Source organism: Haliotis asinina, chromosome 1 (assembly GCF_037392515.1).
Source record: "Haliotis asinina isolate JCU_RB_2024 chromosome 1, JCU_Hal_asi_v2, whole genome shotgun sequence".
Lineage (NCBI taxonomy): Eukaryota > Metazoa > Mollusca > Gastropoda > Lepetellida > Haliotidae > Haliotis > Haliotis asinina.
In genome coordinates this window covers 28,954,756-28,969,514 of record NC_090280.1, presented here as the reverse complement: position 1 = coordinate 28,969,514, position 14,759 = coordinate 28,954,756, and the positions used below count along the sequence as shown (strand labels likewise).

General features: G+C 42.0%; 1 protein-coding gene across 1 annotated transcript in view; it reads left to right on the top strand.

Annotated features, from left to right (window-relative positions):
- The first annotated feature begins 238 nt into the window (after positions 1 to 238).
- The window catches only part of LOC137278167 (uncharacterized), a 30,487-nt gene continuing 15,966 nt past the window's right edge, over positions 239 to 14,759 (top strand). Inside the window, exon 1 of the mRNA XM_067810350.1 lies at positions 239 to 422. The gene's annotated coding sequence lies outside the window, so the exon portion shown is untranslated. The remainder of the gene's footprint in view (positions 423 to 14,759) is intronic.

Sequence of the window (14,759 nt, the reverse complement as noted above, 5' to 3'; positions counted from 1 at the left end):
GCCACTCTGTGTAAACGCAGCTCGTTTTAATTTCTTTGTCTCCAAGTCATACTGCTCACTTCTTGTAGGGAACCGAACACATCTATGATAGGTATGCATAGCAACATAGTGTGGCATCCCTCAGCAGTCATGTGGTAATGAAGAACGCCTAGCTACATAGAAGCACCGCGCTGTAGAAGCATGTAACTCGCGCTGAAACAGTTTACACATAACGGAATTGCTACCAGCTCGGTAATGCAGTGCGGCGGGTTGGCTGGAAGTGAGATGTTGTAGATCAATGGCCACGGAGGAACGACACGTGGTGGGAGGCGGTCGTAGGGTAACTATCAGTTGGAGGGACTAACTCCGACATCGTATCAAGTGGTCAGCTGATACTGCTACAGGACGCGTCGGTGGTCGGGCACTATCATCACTAGAAAAAGGTAAGCAATGAGGAATTTCAATTTGTTCTGGCATTCCACGTTTAACTACATGGGAGTTCGTGCAATGCAGTCAGTCATTTTACCAGTCCATTCACTTGTGTCAATCTCGTGATGATTGTTTTGGTTACATGATTTAATGAAACCAATGTAGGAATCCGGAAACGGATGGAGCTTCATAAAACCATTAGGATACATGAAGATCTGGTAACCTGCTCAGTATGAATATACAAATTACAAATCAGACCCGTCAGATAAACGAGTTATTATTATGAGAGTAGCTAACAGTATTCAAACATTACGTAACGGGAGTGAGCGTATAAATATAACGTGGTACTTGCGGTTACGTTATGTCATCACAATCTTACACGCTAAACGAAACGTCATTGTATAAGGTCAAGGTTGACGTTTGAATACAGCATTCTTTGAATATAGTGACTCTTTGTGAAAATATTCTCCGATAAAACCCTTAAATGTACTTACAATCTATTGTTAAAATGTGTAAGGTAATGTAAAACAGTATGATCACTATAGCCTAACCACAAACCTTTCAAGCACAGAATCATCTGCAAGGTCAGAAATGCTTCAATGACAATTTTACTCTCGAATTGATCATTCGGTTTATGTGTTATGATATTATTGTAGTTAACTGTTGCCATTTGTCCAAGTAGTGGCGACTGTCATTTGTCGACGTCGTGGCGACTGTCATTTGCCGAAATAGTGGCGACTTTCATTTGTCCAAATGTCATTAGTTCCAAGGGTCATTTGATCCAAGCATGTCAACGGTCATTTGCACCAAGGATGTCAAATGTCATTTGACTTAAAGTTGGCGACTGTCATTTTCCAAGAATGCCAACTGTCATTAGCATTAATCAAACAATGGCAAGATCCAAGGGTGGCGACTCTCATCTGGCCCCTTAGTCACGGGTTATTAGTGTAACGTGAAGGTCACGGGGTAGAATAGGCCTTCATCAATCTATGCTTGCCATAAAAGGCGACAATGCTTGTCCTAAGAGGCGACTAACGGGATCTGGTGGTCAGGCTCGCTGACTCGGTTGACACATGTCATCGGTTCCCAACTGCGCAGATCCATGCTCATGTTGGTGGTCTCTGGATTGTCTGGTCCAGACTCGATTATTTACAGACTGCCGCCACATAGCTGGAATAATGCTGGGTGTGGCGTAAAACTAAACTCACTCAGACTCACTCACGGGTTATTAGTAGACAACGGCAATTACTGATGTTATGGTGATTGCTGCTATCTATTATTGACGTTCACGACCTATATACCACAATGAATGCATCTACACTACATGACTTCGCGTCCCTATTGCTTCACAAGTTGTGCGAAACATAAATATTGCTAAACGTCACGGACGTGATAAATATTTAAGTAGAACTGTTCATGTTTTAGAGAGTGTTTCGAATGTGTCGATGCATCTCTTTATTGACACCAGTACAGTTTACGGGTAGTACACTGTACCTAGTTCGTATGTAAACAGGGTAGAGATTATGAGGCGACTGCCAGTTGTTCCAAGATGGTAGCTGTCAAATGGTCCAAGACAGGCGACTGTCAGCTGCTTCACGAGATGCTAATATCAGTTGGTCCAAGAGCGGCTACTGTCGTTTGGTCCAAGAGAAAAGTTTATATGTTTATGGCTTGTTTGTTTGTAAATAAGGTAGGCGTTCTGTTCTGCTGATGTCAAAGTTCCCCCATACCAAGGCATGACAAAAGCGTGAAGTGTCATACCCTAAGAAACACAGTTGTATGTTCATGAAACGTTTACTGATTCATAATTACATGAATATTTTCTGTCTATATAACATAGACATGGAAGATCTCTGCAGCCATTGTGCTTGTAATTTCTGCAGTAGTGTCTACGTAAATGACAACACATTGTTATTGCAGCCCTGCTTTGAGTGCGTTTTTCCATATGAGTTAAATAGGCCATTGTTACGATAAGTGTGACAACACTGTATTTTCGCGGAGAGTCCTCTCGAAAGTGTGTCCTGGTAGAATACATGGATACCGAATGTGGTTGGAATATTGAATGTTATCACTAAAGAGGAGGAGCTGTCGTATAAAGCCAAGACGTAACTCAAGGTGGCGTTGTCGACGTTTCTCTGGATAACGGTACGAAGATCGTCCAATCAAACCACCACTCATCTTACCCTTTCAACACCTGTGGGCGGTGGGGTAGCCTAGTAGTTATTTAAAGCGTTAGTGCGTCACGCCAAAGACCTGGGTTCGATTCCACATATGGGTGCATATTTTGAATCCTGTTTGCGGTATTCTCCGGCTTGATATTGATTGAATATTGAAAAATGCGGCGTAAAACTAAATTCACTCACTCACCCAATTCAGCACATGAAGGACACACCAAGCAGGCTAGTGGTAATCTCTCCAGCTCGCCCCAACCAATACACCCACAACCCGGAATAAGTTCTTTTACCCTTGTTTTACACAAACAAAATATCATAAGGATTGTCTGAAAACAAAACTTCACTCTTGATATGACCTATAATCTCACGCTTTTATAAAGTATTATTTGGGGTTCGTTTTCGACAAAATGACAGCTGGTTGTCATTATTCATTAACACATTTTTGTGAGTCCATGTTGACGTAATGTTCATACAGTGGAGAAACTTGCATGTTTTGACACTAGAGCAGACTGACACCGGATGAGAAGTCGGAGCATGTGAGCCCCTATGTAAACATTGTACAGCCGGTAAATCTGTGCAACAAACTATTTATCATCATTTCATCATTCCAGTCGTGTATGAAGAGCCACGCACGCACATATAAGCTCGCACACTTGCACGCACACATACTTGCACGCACACATACTTGCACGCACACATATTTGCACGCACACATACTTGCACGCACACATACTTGCACGCATATACTGTGTCACGATATTAACTGTGTGATGCTGAATGTTTCCTGTTCATGAGCCAACATTTCCTTGTTTGTTTCCTGAACGGACCTTCTCTTGTAACAAGAAATACGAATTAAGCTCGTGTGCTTTCCGTAAACAGATATCTTTCAATAATGGCTTTTGCCAATTTCGCTAGCTCAAGGAAGATTTGTTATCGATAGAACCTCGACGTGTCGTTTGATCCTGCAATGTTATTGTTGATTCAGTTAGGTACGATAGCATTATTGGCAAGGCCTTTTATATCATTTCACATTTCTTTCTTTTTTTTTTTGTTTTACAACATCCGTCTATAAAACTGGCAGAAAGCAACTTGATCCCCAGGGCAGCTGGTAAACTTAACTGAAAATAATTTTTTGAATATACAGTTATTGATTTATCTTGTCACGAGTCTTATGAACTAGGGGCTTTAGATGTAGATGTAAATGTTCAACACCATCGCAGTAAAGCAGAACAATTAGGTGTATATTTTCTGCACCATCACAGTAAAGCATGAGATCTGGGTGCCCAAAACCCGGGACAATTAACTGTAGGTGTTTGACACCACCACCACAGTAAAGCAGGACATTTAGCTGTAGGTGTTTAGCACCATCACAGTAAAGAAGGACAAATCTGTAAATGTTCGGTACCACCACAGTAAAGCAGGACACTCAGCTGGAGGTGATCCACTCCACCACAATAAAGCAGGACAGTTAACTGAAGGTGTTCAGCACCACCACTACCACCACAATTACCACCACCGCAGTAAAGCAGGGCAATTAACTGTAGGTGTTCAACACCACCACAACTACCACCACAACTACCACCACCGCAGTAAAGCAGGGCAATTAGCTGTAGGTGTTCAACACCACCGCAGTAAAGCAGGGCAATTAGCTCTAGGTGTTCAACACCACCGCAGTAAAGCAGGGCAATTAGCTCTAGGTGTTCGACACCACCACTACCACCACAACTACCGCCACCGCAGTAAAGCAGGACAATCAGCTGGAGGTGTTCAGCATCAATGTAACAGGCAGGACCATTACCCGTGACTGAATACAGACTCCATGCTAACGTCTGGTCATTGTGCTCCTGCTAACATGGGGGACGAACGCTATAGATACTGGTGACGTTACTGTGGACATCCGGTAGCGCAGATACTGCAGGTGGTGCTCATCAGTCGAGATGGTCACCTTCAGTCTCCCAGAATTGGGACTGTCTAACTGGTGTGTTGATGTGTCCCCGAATGTGGTCTACCTTGAACTGCCGAGCGTTTTCTAAGTATGGCCATTTGAAGTACCCATCTGCAACATCCCAGCAGTTTGTTCTCGGTTGGCAGCTGGTAACCTTGGCTTGTTAATGTATAATGATATATACAGTCAAACTGACTGTGTTTAATATTGTTGGTTCATATCATGCAAGTGCGTTCAAAAAACTTGATTTTAATGACATTTCTCACAAACATTCTACATCATAATGTAGTGAGTTGGATTTTACGCCGCTTTTAGCAATATTCCAAGAAAGTCACGACAGGGGACACCACAATTGGGCTTCACACAATGTACTCCTTTGGCGTGACGAGCGAACACTTTAACCACTGCGCTACAGTCATAATATAACTCTTTCCGAAATGTTCCGAAAGCAGGTGTGGACTTTCTTCCGTACGCCAGTATAGGTGCGTGACTACCATCAGTATTTATGTGCTATCTGTTGATTGGTGAAAGGACTGAAGAAAGCACTATGTCAAATAGTACGCCACAGACAGTTTATCTAAACAACATGGAGCCCACAATCACACATATGGTACTTAAGGAACCATTACGACCAGCTGATAATTCCCTGACTTAAATGCTCATTACAATGTATAGCCACTTGATACAGCTACAGCTACAGCTACAGCTACAGCTACAGAATGATATTCGGACATTGTAGTCATCATCTGGTGTAATCCACTGGGGCGTCAGGCAAACTGCCGGGATCAAATGTACGTCAAACCTACAAGTTAGGTAAAACGTTTCCGGGTTGATGGGAGACTTTCATTATCAGCAACCCATCAGGCGGATTGTGGTTATCCCAGTTTCCATTATCGGGGGTTCTGGCCACGTGAGGTTAATTATGAAAGCAATTCCCAGATTCTGATCGGAACATGACACAAACAACCGACGCTGTGAGCGTCCTTTATAGAAGACAGATGTGAAGCCGACAGTGGAGAGCCATGTGTGATGAGTCGATGATGCCGTCTACATCTTGCATATCACTTTGCTTTTACGCCTTGTCTTTGATTGATGCTTGTACTATATCGATATACAACCACCACCACCACCACCATTACTACTACTACTACTACTGCTGCTGCTGCTGCTGCTACTACTACTACTACTACTACTACTGCTGCTAATACTACCACCACTACTACTACCACTGCCACGGCCACTACGACTACTACTACTACTATTACTACTACTACAACTGCCACTGCTACAGTTACCACTACCCCTACTACCATTACCACTACTACTTCTGCTGCTATTGAGACTGCTACTACTACTCTTGCAGCTACTGCTGATACTACGTAGACACTTCTACGACTACAATTCTGATGCCTAAGTATGCAAATTAAAGTACTGGCTATTCATTGGTACGCATTTCTATATACACTGCTCTCGTGACAGGCGGCCGGATCCACGGTCAACGCTGTTCGGTACACAACAATGACAAATGATCAATAGCCAAACTCAGACAATGTAGCGAAGTGGTAAATATTGTAGAGGCTATTTCGTGTTTGAGATCAGTGTCCATTATCAATACGTCCATACTAATTGCCTTGGACACTGTACCATGTTAATTATAATGCTAATAATAAGAGAATGGTTTAGTATTGTGCCATGTTGTTTCACAATGTACACAGCACTAAGACATATGTATAAAATATCGGTACCTTTTTCGGACAGTCAAACCAACTCTCTCGTCAGACACATCAGTTCACTCGAACAAACACACTACCTCAGTCGGTCAGACACACACATATATTAACTACTGCAAACCCGTTACAGCTCCAGTATTAAGTTTGTTAAATGCTTGCCCTAAATAGAAATACTTATGTGCTGAAGACAAACACCGATTATGAATACCAGCCTCAAGATCAATAAATGACTTAGCCGACCGACATTCGATCACATACACTATGTGCCCATGGTCTTCACGAACAAATGGTCTTCACGAACCCATGGTCTTCACGAACCCATGCGTGTTAAAAGGCGACAAACGGCATGAGGATGTAACACTCGCTGACTCTGTTCATGTATGCCATTGTGCAACAGTTGCGTGGATCAATCAAAAGCCGGCCCATGCTTGCCGTAAGGGGCGACTAATGGGTGGTCAGGTTCGCTGACTTGGCTTAGTCATACCGTAGACGGGGGCTCACAATGTCAATCACTGGATTCATTGGTTCATAATGAAAAAATGCAAATATATATTAAGTAGACAGACAATGGGATGATACATTCATTCTAATATACATAATTTATGCAAATACTCTTGACGTTTATCACAGTAGCTTTTGGCACCTGTTTTAGTAGAGAAGTGTTGATTTTTCTCAACGTCAAGGTAAAGGTAAAATCCTGACAAAACATGGTTGGCCGCAGATGAAAGGTCTTCTTGGATGTGGGAATATGGAGGGCATCCAAATAAAACATATTGTCCAGTTCAACTTTGTTTTTACTTTTTGAAGTAAAAACAGTTCCTTTACGTCTGTATACTGGTATAGTACCCGTACTCGGGTATAATGCCCGTATACTGAAACCCTACACATGGTTAATCTATTCTTGTCACGTGACCAGGCAGTCGCACATCGCCTGCTTTTATATCACTTCCGGGCCCTTTTATTTCGGACATTGATGTTCAACCTCTGGCAACACAGGTGGTTAACAAATGAGAACTTCACTGTAACTCTTGTGATATATAAACTTCAGGCATTAAGCGACGCTGTGAGTGGTAAGTACGTATCTGTGGGATCTTTCAAGGTTTTATTTAAAGAGGAAATGGCAACAGATGACTGTCGTCTTTTTTTCCTTAAAAACATGTACTTGTGAAAATTTAGGATTGGAAAGCAAAAATATTATTCGTAATATGGGTTGAACGCTCACATCATACTCGGGGGAATAAGGGTGATCTAAATGATAATTGGTTGCTCAGATTCTTTATAGTACCTTGTGGTTTATCATGCTCTCTGTCAGGTGTTTTATCTCGCGGCGAGTGAGCTGTCTAAGGCGCCAGGCTGGTGATCCAGTGAGCTATAGGTGTGGGGATCGAGACATCCTGTGACCGGGTGTAGAAACCTTGGAGTCAGCTGTATGTGAAGACTCTTCCAGTATTACGACAAATCATAGTTTACAGTACACAACCCTGTGCACTTAAAAGATCCCGCGAATCCATTCGTAAATGACCAGATGGTGGCCAAATAAATACGACGTGCAATAGACGTAGACAAACGACTGTGCGTGGTTCTGTGTCATACAGTCGAAGTTAAGTAGCGTACACTGCGCTTCAGGGAAACATTGAGCTCGAGGACATTGTTCCAATACGGCTTAGTACTACTCCGCAGAAAATGGGTACCCGATAGTAGTATGAAATTTTCACATGACTGTTAATCTTGTTTTGTACTCCTCCGGAATCTTGATAAGAAGTATGGAATATGTAAACATATAAGAAGCAATGTATTATCAGCGTGCCTGTGGTTACTGTTAATTATTAATTTGGATTGTAGTTCATGTGTCGAGAGCCCCCGACTACACGTCCCAACTGATGATCTTGCAAGAAAATTCAAATATGAAGAGACAGTTTAAAAAACAACGATTTACGTTTTACGACCATTTCAGAGCAATCCCTTTGATTTGTAATTCCAACCCATTAGAAGAAGCCAGAAGATACTGTTTCAGCCATGATGATGGCAGTAATCATATTTGGTAACACGTTTAAGACGAGTGCAACTTGTGCTCGTAAGCTTGTGTAATGAATTAAAACGTGATGTTCTCTACACGCTATTGATTTCTTACCCGAAAGGAAATTGTCAATTTATAAATCGATAGTACCCGTGTTTATGGTTGGTGTCCAAGTGCAGTATTCAAACGGCGTGCACACCGCTGCCAGACGTTCCTAGCTCGGTGAAATCCATTAGCCAGCCATCAGGAACCGTGAAATGAAACTATGTGTATTGCGTTGTCAATCTCCAGGGAAATAGGTACCCAAACATCAATGGCTTCTGATTTTGTAATGAATTAGATCAGAGAATCCAAGCGCTGTTCCGAACGAACCCAGGCGTTACATTTGAAAAATTGTAAAACGTGTGTTCGACATATTAAAGCCCTTTCGATGCACATGATGTTTAAAGGGTTAACGTTTGAAGACTAATGCTTCTTATTTGTCTTATAAATCTGTATTTCCCAGTTACAGAACCGCTACAGAAATAGTGGACAGCTTTGCGAGAGATACAACGGATAATCGAAATTCATGATAAAATAGCTATTTGATATGACTATAGACAATCGATCAGTACATAGACAGAGCCACTGGATGCTCGCTGGGCCGATGCTCGATGCTCAAAATACAATGGAGAGAGAGAGAGAGAGAGAGAGAGAGAGAGAGAGAGAGAGAGGAGGGAGGGAGGGAGGGAGAGAGAGAAGAAAGAGAAAGAGTGGGAGGTTAAAACCATGAACACAATCATTGATTCACTCACGCACCCACACAATCACTGATCAACCCGCTCATCCAAACAATCGCTGTTTAACCTTTACTCTACTTTCCAACCAGTAAACCAAAGCCTGCGAATATCGCAAGACTGAAGCCAAAACCACAGATGGTGCATCGAACGTTTGGTGTGGTAGTGGTAATATGTGTTGGTTGTGGTGTGTAAACGATATCAACCCCCATCCCATCAAGACGACTAAAACGTCAAATATATCCATTATCAGAATTAATGATGCAATTGTCCCACGGCGATCTATCACACCAATCAGACAGAGATAATGTGTCGATTTGTCACATGACACATCCCACGTGGATTTCAGCTTCCAGATTACTCCATCGTTTATTAATCTAGTGTCACGCAATATCTTCTGCAGTCAGTTTACCCCAGAATGACGTGATGAAGATCTCGTGAGATTGTGCGAGACGTGACCAATAAGCGACGACTTGGGTTTCCTGTATGAGGGAACAAGTGATGAGTTTCCTGTCAGATTGTGGTGGGATTGCTGTCTTCTGCTATAAACAGCTCATGCTGTGTAATGTTGCCTGTGGATAGGACATTAAAAGTACTAACCGTTCAAACAATCTCATGCAACACGCCAGTTGGTAATGTCAGTATTGCTAGAAGATTTACCGTTTGACTCTTAGGCATGTAAACAAAATAGGTCTCTCCTTCTCTGATGACCAACAGTGTTCTTTTTGTTTATTTGTTGTTTATATTTGTGTTTATTTCGAGGTCTTTTGTTTTGTTTTCCATTGTGTATGTGTGCTAGTTCAAGGACGTTTATACGTCTTTGGTTGGCTATATCTCAACAGCAGCAGCAGTCTTTCTGCCTACACCTCCACTTAAACTGTTCATGATTTTAAGCTTCAAACATTAATTCCATGCATTCACAGTATCTCATGAAATTTTAAAGGACAGCTTCTACAGGCGTTGAGGGCTTGGGTGTGTCCGTTTGGACAATGGCCACAACGAGCCTCCGCACCAAGTATCCCACACAGAGATGGGTTGGAGGGGTAGTCTAATGAGTTTGCTCGTCGCGCTGAAGACATGGGTCGATTGCTCACATGACTTGTAACCAGACACTAAGCAACAGTGAAATCAGTATAAAGATCAAACAGCCGTAGAAACATCTGCTTCAAAAGGTGAGAGGGAGGATTTCCAGGATTCCAAGGGAAGCCAACTGGTTGAACTCCTCTGAAATGGGCGAACCATTAAATGGCAATCAGGCAATTCTGTGCAGGCAAATATATGACAATACCAAAGATGTAGAACCCATCTGCTGTCGTTATTCCAACAATGAATGACTAGCTTTGAACATTCTCTGTACTCCCCTTCGTTACGCTGGAGACCAGGGTTCGATTCCCCGCATGGGTATATAACAATAGCAAATTGGAAATAAGTTTATAAGCATATCAATCATATGTGTTCATGTGTATATAACGACAAATTGCGTTCAGTGTGTTAGTGCACACTGTGAAATTGGCAGTAATTGAAGAATGGCAGTATACCAATGGGAATTTGACAATTACAAGTATATAGATGTATAAGACAAAATGTTACATCTGTCAGGTCCTTCTTTTTATACATGCATAACGTTTTTGGTCGTTTCCCTTGCCCTGGATATAAAAAAAATATCCAGGTGAAGCGGAGGCAAGGAAAGACCCCGAAACGCTGTATATGCAATAAAGGAGAAGTTGACATCCATAACATTTTGTCTTATACGTGAATGCCAACTTCTGAATACCTCTCAAGAGCTTTGAGTATATTGATATACCAATGACAAACTATAAATGAGCTGTGTATAACAGCGTATCAAGGATGACAACACATTCAGCTCGAACGCTCATCACCGTCTTGGAGGCAATCAGTCACTTGCATACTGAAGACATCGAGTTCAACCATATTCCCTACATTAAAAGTCTTATGAAGGTTTATTCAAACGATGATTTTTCATTTAAAAAAAGATCAGTCCCTTTTCAGCTCATTGGTTGTGGACAAGGGCTATCAATAACGCACCGGCTGTCCCCTCAGCAGGGCAAATTACAGACTGGAGCCTAATTTAGTCTGCTGTTTGTTTGAAGGCTCACGTTGAAGACTGGAGGCAAAATACCAACCTACTTGTAATCCTGAGCTTTATTCAGATACTGTGGTAGTACCCGTAAATTGATGTTTTTGGTGCAAAATCCAGTAATCATTTTGACTATACACTCCATAATATATACAAGAAATGACATAGTTCACACATTATTTTTTTGTGAGAGGAAGAACTATTGTAATTAGCGTTGTTTGATTCAGAATTTTACTTATATAAGGACGAGTTCTTTTCAGAAGCAATGACGAGTGAGTGAGTGAGTGAGTGAGTGTGTGGGTGGGTGGGTGGTTGGTTGAGTGAGTGAGTGAGTGAGTGAGTGAGTGAGTGAGTGAGTGAGTGAGTGAGTGAGTGAGTGGGTGGGTGGGTGGGTGGGTGGGTGAGTGAGTGAGTGAGTGAGTTTGGCTTTATGTTGGCAATATCTCAGCAAAATCAAGACGGGGACAGTAGAAATGTCCTTCACAACTGAACCCATTTCGGCGCCTTCCTCGTGACAAGCGAACGCTTTAACCTCCAGGCTACCCCACTGCTCCCAACTAAAGTCTAAAAATAATAGCCCTGACGATTTAAAATCATACTTGCATCCCTCTGATGCTACCTGTTATAATCCTGTTATAGAATGATCGCTGGTACTAACTACAAGACAGCTGGTTTGATTTACAGTGCGGTGGCCTAGTGGTTAAAGCGTTTGTTCGTCAGGTTGAAGATCCGGGTTCAATGCTCCACATGAGTTCTATGTGTGAAGCCCATTTCTGGTGTCATCTCTCTTGATATTACTGGAATAATGTTAAGAGCAGCGTAAAACTAAACTCACTCATTCTGGTGTCAATATTTTGTCAAATCTAAAACCTGCAACTGTGTGGGAATTATTTAGCTAGCAGGCAGAAATGTAACAGGAATTATAATTCACATCGGCCTTAAATGCAACCCTCTCGCCATCCTTGCTACATTAAAGAGTTAGTCTACAAACTGATAGGACTGTTGTACTATACATGTTGTCCGTGTCGTTTCACATATGCCTTGGGATGCTTCTGCGGCTGGTAAATGTGTTTGGCAGCTGCTACCTGAATACAGTTAATTCCAACTGTTTTCATGCTTTTAGAGATTTTGTAGGAGGTATCCGAATCCAAAAGAATTGATTCTGACTTTTGAAAAAACGCATCTGTCAGACGCAATCTTTGATTCAATGCTGTCAATTTTTGAAAGATTTGTCAGCCGTTATTGCAATTCACCGACAAAGATTGATGACACGAGGAAACGGTTTTGACATTTAACGGAACTTTAAACAGTGACCTCAAAAGTGAAATCATTTATTATGCCATCTATATTCGTGACGTTAGGTAATTTATATCACCAGAGTTCCTATAAGTACCTGTTACTATACTGAGGGAAAGAAATATGTGAACACCACTGTGTTCCCTTGTTTAGTAGTTCCCCTGCTTGTGCAGAATAGAAAAAACAAAAGGAACGTGTGTGCTTCGGGTGTTACTTTATTTGTTTCCTTGAGTACATATTGGTCATTACAGAACTAATTCTAATTTACCACATACCATAAATACTCGAGACTGGACCAGAAAACCCAGTGATCAACAGCACGAGCATCGACCTACGCACCTTTGACATGTGTCAACCAAGTCAGCCAGTCTGACCGCCCGACCCCGTTAACTGGGTGGGTTGCTGTACGTAACCTTCCCAAGGCAGACGATGTTATTATTCTTGAAACAAGGCGTGACAGTGCTGGAAACAGACTAGCAATGGTTCTGTTGGGTTAATATCCGTTCGTCTATAAGTAACAAGAATTTTCGGAGCGATGGGCCCATGGGGTGGCGTCATGACTGAAGTGTTTGCTCGTCACACTGAAACTCCAGGTTCTATTCCATATAGCCACATGGGTAGAATGTGTGAAGCTCAGTTCTAGATATGATACCGTACGTAACAACGGTTGTATAAGAGATGAAGAATCCGATATTTGTGAGGATTATGTCTTTATTTTTATATGAACCCGAATGTGTCTGCATGAGTGTAATGCGTCGGTAGATGTGTCTTCCTGGATAGGTACCACACTTTTGTTGTATCTGCCAGATGCGTCTGGTGTTTCGCCTTGGGGTTACTTCTTTGAGAGACATTTAGAAATTTGGGCAGTAAGGATCATCCATTATTATCATTCTTTGGACCTGAACAAGTTTCTGTTTCCATCATTACCTTGGGGATAATGAGATGTATGCAAGGGGTAGCCAATGGTTAAGGCGTTCGCTCATCATTCCAAAACCCCGATTTCCATTCCCCACATGGGCACAATAAGTAAAGCCCCTTTCTGGTGTCTCCCGCCGTTATGTTGTTGGAATATTCCTATAAGCGTCGTAAAACCAAACTCACTCACTACAGGAAACTTTAGTGACACGATTACACAGTGCCATTTAGAAAGTGATAAGTTGTACCATACCTTTTATATGGGATTACACTTTCTCAGTAAAATACCGATTCTAATGCTTTTTTGCCTGAGTTCCATGAGGGATTCAAACCCACGCTCTCAAATCAGGCACCAAATCGCCTGCACAGAAAGAGCTAACCCACTCAGCCACGCTATACGCTGTCTTCTACGATTTCAGAGACAAGTCTGATTACATTATGCAGCGTGCCATAATATATGTATTTGATTACTCACACCACTGACTACGTCAGACACCTGATGTTTTAAATTAACTGACCCAACAGCTGGTGCTGACATAACCACCGTAACCCGTGTATCAGGTATATTGTGTGACAACAAAGCGGGCGGTTATTACTTAATGAATACAGTTACCCGTGCGTGTGTAATGACAGCTTTTGGTAAATGTGGATTGATTTTCATCAAGTACTTACCTGAGTGTATAGGTGCCTAAATATTTCAGTACACAGGGCTCAGTCTGTCGCGTTATTTGACTACCGGTGGGAGTAATTAACAAACATATACACTGACGCGTTGTTAGTGTGGAACACGTTGTGTCGGAAATCAATTCTCTGGATTACTGTCTGCATAATTTAGAAAGGGATTACTCCGTAAATATGACTCCGGATTTTACTGAAACAGTTACAGACAGGCTTAACTGCGGTTCGCTTTGTGTAGCTGTTAATTTGAGTACCTTTACCCGGCGGAGAAAATCACTTATCTGCACTCATATATGCAGATGCAACGACCTTACTGACAACTGTTTGAATATTTTAAAGCACAAGCATCAACATCCGACCGTGCCATAAACATACTTTTCAGTGATGATGGTGATGATGTCAGGTGTCCATTCATCATCCATCTATCCATCCACCTGCCTATATCACTGTCTATCCCTCATGTATCCTTCATTCAATTTATCAGTTCATCATTCATCCATCCTCCCATTTGTCTTTCTTCCCGTCTTCATCCATTATTCATCTAGTAGTGTATACCGTCCATTCATCATCCACCTATCCTTCCATCTGTCTTTCTTCCCGTCTATTCATCATCCATTATTCCATCTGCGAATGCATGCCGTCCATGTATCGTTCATCTATCGTCCCATCTCCATTTATCCCCATCTGTTCATCCATTATTCCCATCACCCTTTTAATAACCC